Genomic DNA, 7145 nt, shown 5'->3' with positions numbered 1-7145 from the left:
CTTATATTTAAGTATAAAGTCGATTTTCTTGTATATACACATTTATCAATCGATAATGAGTTGCTTCAAATCATAAAATTCACATATTTAAGTTAATTAACCTTCTTCATCGCACTGAAGTGGACATAAATCCATAACGGCAGTTAATTTGCAAGAATTCCACAACCTAATATTTAAGTATAAAGTCGATTTTCTTGTATATACACATTTATCAATCGATAATGAGTTGCTTCAAATCATAAAATTCACATATTTAAGTTAATTAACCTTCTTCATCTCACTGAAGTGGACATAAAGCCATAACGGCAGTGAATTTGCAAGAATTCCACAACCTAATATTTAAGTATAAAGACGATTTTCTTGTATATACACATTTATCAATCGATAATGAGTTGCTTCAAATCATTAAATTCACATATTTAAGTTAATTAACCTTCTTCATCGCACTGAAGTGGACATAAATCCATAACGGCAGTTAATTTGCAAGAATTCCACAACCTTATATTTAAGTATAAAGTCGATTTTCTTGTATATACACATTTATCAATCGATAATGAGTTGCTTCAAATCATTAAATTCACATATTTAAGTTAATTAACCTTCTTCATCGCACTGAAGTGGACATAAAGCCATAACGGCAGTGAATTTGCAAGAATTCCACAACCTAATATTTAAGTATAAAGACGATTTTCTTGTATATACACATTTATCAATCGATAATGAGATGCTTCAAATCATAAAATTCACATATTTAAGTTAATTAACCTTCTTCATCTCACTGAAGTGGACATAAATCCATAACGGCAGTGAATTTGCAAGAATTCCACAACCTTATGTTTAAGTATAAAGTCGATTTTCTTGTATATACACATTTATCAATCGATAATGAGTTGCTTCAAATCATTAAATTCACATATTTAAGTTAATTAACCTTCTTCATCGCACTGAAGTGGACATAAATCCATAACGGCAGTGAATTTGCAAGAATTCCACAACCTAATATTTAAGTATAAAGTCGATTTTCTTGTATATACACATTTATCAATCGATAATGAGTTGCTTCAAATCATTAAATTCACATATTTAAGTTAATTAACCTTCTTCATCGCACTGAAGTGGACATAAATCCATAACGGCAGTTAATTTGCAAGAATTCCACAACCTAATATTTAAGAATAAAGACTGTTGCGTCATGCGACTTTATAAATCAAAAAATATATTTTAAGAACTTAATTTGTTAAAATAATTGTATGCATTATAAAATCTTTTACATTATGTAAAATACTTACGAATTTTGTAATATACAAGTATGACCATAATCTACTACTTATGTACTAGAATAATCTATTACAATGAATTTAAGATGCTGAATTGAATTAGAACTATATACTTACCCCTTTTTTGTATACATATGTACTTACTTCTAGTCTAAGCCGTTAGGTTAAGATTTAGGCTAACTAATGAACTGTTGGAATAAAGATTATCATTGTATTAAAGACTATAATCGCGAACGGACGTTCTTTTTTTAACCGGAATTTTTTAAAACCGAAATAGCACAGGCAATTAGCTTTTAGTTGCGCATACTAGTGAGTCCAACGTGTAGAACTTCAACCTTAAAAAAGCTTAAGGTTTTTTCATGGCGCCCGAGCAGGGACTCAGTGCGTGGCTGTAAATAATTTTCGAAAAAAGTAATACGTATTAATTTAATTTCTAACGAGTGAGAAATTGCCTGTGAATTTTTAATTTCTTTCGGTTTCGGTCGAGTGCAAGTGACTAAAGTGACAAATACTAAAAATAAATGTCTGGACAAAGACATTAAAAATAAAAATAAAATATATCTACATAGATATACATACATATATGTATATATAAAAAATTCAAAAACAAATTTTTACATTAAAAAATATACATATCGCTCATTTGCTGCAAGACCGGCATAAATCAAAAAACGTGATTTTTGAGTTAATACTGCAGAATTGTTCGTTATATCATACTTCATGTTGAGTGAAAAATTCATATGAATACCTCTTATATGCTCCGCTTGAGAAGAGAATATGTTTCCTATTTTCCGTCAGTGGCTTGTGAAAAATATATAATAGTATAACACTTGGTGGATACATACATATATGTAAAATAATTGCGAAGTGCACACATATGGACACACACTGAAGTGAATAAAAACGAAGTGGTAAATCTAAACATAAAGAAAATAAAATACAAATTAACCAAATTAAAAGTTGAAAAAAAAAGCAACTGAGAGAAACGTTTTGTGAAGTGGGTGGTGAAAACACAATATAATACATACATACTATATGACATACGTGCGGTAAAATTCACCATTCCAATAGTGCGCAAACACAAGGAAGAAAAGGAGAGAAACCAAAGGTGGATAAATCGGTTATACAGTGGAGTGTGAAAATAAAAGCAGTATTGAAATAAGCGTTTACATTTTTTCTGCTAAAGGTGGTTACACAGTTAGTGCATAATATTAAAAACTACCGCCAAAAACATAAAGTGCCGTTGCTAAACATAAGCAAAATAAAAAGAGTGTCGCGAGTGCCGCTAAAAAGTGCCGGAAAAGAGGTACAACCCGTTAAAAGAAAAGTGCCGTAAAACTAAAAACCGATAACTTTGGCCGTTAAAACGTTAGACTATTTGTGGTAACATCACGTCGGTACCGAACGGGCTTGCGTCAACACCATCGTCCCACTGCTGCTGCGTCAACGGATTCTCGCCGCTGCCAAGTCAACGTCAACAACACCGTCGCTGCTAACGTCGACGCCAGATCCGTCTCTTCGTGGGAATGAGCTGCAATTGCATTCTCTGCAAAAGGGAAGTTAACGCAGGCAAACCCCATATGCATTCACAACAGGTAACGAGTGCGAATCACTGAAAGTGGTGCGAATAAAAAAAAAAACGAAAATTAAAAAAAAAAAAAAAGAGCAAGTGCACACTTTCAGTTTTTGGCTCTCCCTCTTTTCACATTTTTTCACATACGTATATTTTCTTATTGCATATATTTATATTTTAATATTCGCATACGTATATATACATACACATGTACATAAGCATTTATGCATCTATGCATCTACATAAGTGAAAGAGGGATCGTGGGATTTGCGGTAGCGTTCTTAATTGAACATTAAGGTGCGAAATTTTATATCTTGCAGACAAAAAATTTTTAAAATTTTAAACGAAATAAAGTTTTACGGTTCTTTAGAAAATTTTCTCGCTTAAAAAAAAAAAAACATTTTCAAGAACGTTCAATTGTGCTATTGCTTATTTTGCATACTTCATCGGTTCGGCTTTCGTATACTTGGGAATCGATATAATTTTTTCTCGTTCTCGTATCCGATTTCAAATATATTTGTTGCCAACCTTTATTGCTATTGCTCTGGCTTTCGTATATTTCGGAATCGCTATACATATATTTTTCGTTTTCGTTATCGATCCCTAATATATCTGTTGCCAACCTGTATAGTTTTTTTTTCCGGAAATTTAATTTAACAAGCAAAAATGAGCAAGCCAAAGCCAACTATCGCCAACCTCTCTCCGAGTAAGGAGTTGATCGACTTAAAATCATTAAAGCGTCAAAGGACGGTGGCGAAAAGTAGCATTTTGCGAATAAAAACGGGTCTTCTAGAAAAAACGATGTCATTAGATCCAATCGAATTGGAATGTCGTCTTGACATACTAAACTCACATAGTGAGAAATTGATGAAATGCCAATCTAAAATTGAAGAGATTGATGAAGACGACATGGCCCGAGGGGAGTTAGAGGACATAATTGTAGAAACAAAATCTATAATTAAAACAATTTTGGCCAAAAATAGAACATCTATTGCTGAAACATCGTTCGTAACGTCTCACAGCTCAAGGCTCCCAAAAATGAATTTGCCGAAATTCAAGGGAGAATATTCGGAATTTAAAAATTTCATGAGTTTGTTTGAGAGTTTGGTTCACAATGATCCAAACATCCCAGATATTGAAAAATTTAACCATCTGGTAAATTGTCTATCTGGAGAGGCTCTGGACATGGTAAAAGCGTTTCAAATGTCGGATGAAAGCTATCCGAAAGTGTTGGCAAGTCTCAAAAAGGTTTATGACAATACGATTTCAAAACTTTTTGAGCTGCCAACTATCCCTAAGCCATCAGCCCCTTCATTACGCGCAATGATTGATGAAGTGTCGGCTGTATATGACTCATTGCTATCGCTGCGCGATGAGAAACAAATCACAAATGCGATAATTATTCACATAGTCATGACAAAATTTGACTCTGCCACCCGATCAAAGTGGGAAGAACAGCTGAATTACGATAAGTTACCATTGTGGAAGGATTGTGAAGCTACCTTAAATAGACGGTACCAGCACCTATCAGCTGAAGGCGCATCATCTTCGAGGACGAGACCCATAGCAGCAGCCAGCGCGAACCACGTGGAGCAGCCTCACATTAATGGAACTAAGTCCGCTTTAGTTGCAGCGAATACAAAGCAGCCGACATGCCAGCAGTGTAAATCGAAGGACCACTACTTAACAGCTTGCCCCACTTTTGAAACTCTCTCTGTTCAACAGAGATTTGAGTTTGTTAAATCGGTGCCCTTATGCATATATTGTTTGCGTAAGGGACATACGGTATCCAAATGCAGAGCGGATCGATGTCGCGTGTGTAATCGGTCCCACCACACCTTACTGCATTAGTATCCTGTAGCCTTCGCTGCTGAGCCTCATCCGCAGCCAACAACAACTACACACGCAATGCATACAATAAGTGTGCCTGATCGGGTAATGTTGGCAACAGCAGTTATTCTGGTGAGATCAAACTGTGGAGAGTACCTGCCCGCAAGAGCCTTGCTGGACTCGGGAAGTCAAGTCAACTTTATAACGGAGGATTTGGCCCAAAAACTGCGGATTCGACGCCAAAACAGGAATTTAAATATTATCGGGATTGGTAATTCAAGTACAGAAGTTGGGGCCAAATTAAGCGCATTTGTGAAATCGCGCGTAAATAATTATGAATTTTCGGCGGAATTCTGGATTATGCGATGTATTTCGGCTAATCATCCAGACCATACCATTAATATTAATGGTTGGAAAATTCCGCACAATATTAAATTGGCGGATCCAGAATTCCAAAAATCTCAAAAGATCGATAGGTTATTAGGGGCGGAAACCTTTTTCGATTTATTAGCGGTTGGTCAAATTAAAAGTGGCCCTAATCAACCAACGCTACAGAAAACTCTTTTGGGATGGATTGTTTCTGGCAAATATGTCAGCAGTCTTAGTCCTCCTCCCGAAGTAAATAGCACATTATGCCAAACTGAAGAAGACTTAACGTCAATAGATTCAGTAGTCCAAAAATTCTGGGCTCTGGAGGAACTTCCTTCAGAAACAATTGGCAACAAATTCACACCTGAACAAAATGAATGTGAACAATTTTTCGTCAAAACAAGTGAAGTATTACCTTCAGGAAGGCTTCAAGTCAGAATGCCCTTTAAAGCTGACCGTAAGTTACTCGGTCACTCCTATGAAATTGCAGTTCGGCGGTTTCAGGCCCTGGAGAGGAAAACATTGAAAGATCCGGAACTTCGTAAAATGTATCTGGACTTCATGAATGAGTATAAAGCGCTGGGTCACATGAGCCCAACAAATAATAAGATCCCGAGTGAACCACACTATTTCATTCCGCATCAGTGTGTTTTGAGGCCCGAAAGCACAACAACAAAATTACGAGTTGTCTTTGATGCGTCGAGTCGTAATTCTTCTCAAATTTCATTAAATGAACTTTTGATGGTAGGTCCAACCATCCAAGAAGAATTATATTCAACTCTTCTTCGTTTTCGCTTACATAAGTATGCACTAACAGCGGACATTACTAAAATGTACCGTCAAACAATTATGCATGAAGAAGACAGAAATTGTCAGCTTATTGTGTGAAGAGAGCATCCTTCTGAGCAAATTCAAATTTTTCGTCTTAACACCGTAACATACGGCACTGCGCCTGCTCCATTTCTCGCAACACGGTGTTTACAAATGCTCAGTGATGCTAATACAACTAAATACCCACTCGGTTCATTGGCCATTAAAAGAGACTTTTATGTTGATGACTTATTAACAGGATCTGAAAATTTTGAGTCTCTAGATCTTATAAGAAGTGAAGTAATTAAAATATTAAACTCGGCCGGATTCACCTTGACAAAGTGGTTTTCGAACCACCCTAAATTTTTCGACAGTAATTATACTGAAAAGTCATTAAGCTTCAATGACAAAAACTCAACTAAAACACTAGGAATCCACTGGTTGCCGAAAGAGGATTTGTTTCGGTTTGTTTTGGATGCCAATTTTCATGATCTGCGAGCTACTAAACGAAACATACTATCAGTCTCTGCTCGCCTTTTCGATCCTCTTGGATTATTAGCCCCACTAGTTACCAAAGCAAAAATCTTATTGCAAGAGCTTTGGATCCAAAAACTAGATTGGGATGAGTCGATTCCATTGCGTCTTGATACTAGCTGGCAGAATTTCAAAGCCAACCTACTGCAGCTGTCATCAATCAGCATTCCTCGATACGTAAATCTAGAGTCGAGTGCTATCTGCCAAATACATGGCTTCTCCGACGCTTCAATAAGAGCGTACGGATGCTGCATATATATACGAAGCCAATCTGCTAGTGGTGTCAAATGTATGCTGCTTACTGCAAAATCTAGAGTGGCTCCGCTGAAGACCAAGTCTCTTCCGCGTCTCGAGCTCTCGGCAGCACATCTTCTTGCCAAATTATGGTCACGAATTGCGCCAATGTTGAATCTTCAATTTGAAAAAATTATATTTTGGACAGACTCTGAAATCGTATTGCATTGGGTAAAAACGCATCCATCGTCATTACAAACCTTTGTTGCAAATAGAGTGTCTGAAATCCAAGAATGGACTGACAATATAAATTGGCGACATGTGCCGACAAAACAAAATCCTGCGGATCAAGTGTCTCGGGGTTGCAACGTGGATGAATTGAATAATTCAATATGGTTTGGCGGTCCACAGTTCCTCCTAGAAGACCCCGCTTTATGGCCAATTAACACTCACTTCCAGCTCTCCCCAGACGATGAAGCATTAGAGAAGAAGAAAAATACTTTCACACTAGCCATAAA

The sequence above is a fragment of the Bactrocera dorsalis genome, unplaced genomic scaffold (genome assembly GCF_023373825.1).
Source record: "Bactrocera dorsalis isolate Fly_Bdor unplaced genomic scaffold, ASM2337382v1 BdCtg022, whole genome shotgun sequence".
In the NCBI taxonomy this organism is placed as follows: Eukaryota; Metazoa; Arthropoda; class Insecta; order Diptera; family Tephritidae; genus Bactrocera; species Bactrocera dorsalis.
This window is presented reverse-complemented; position numbering follows the sequence as displayed.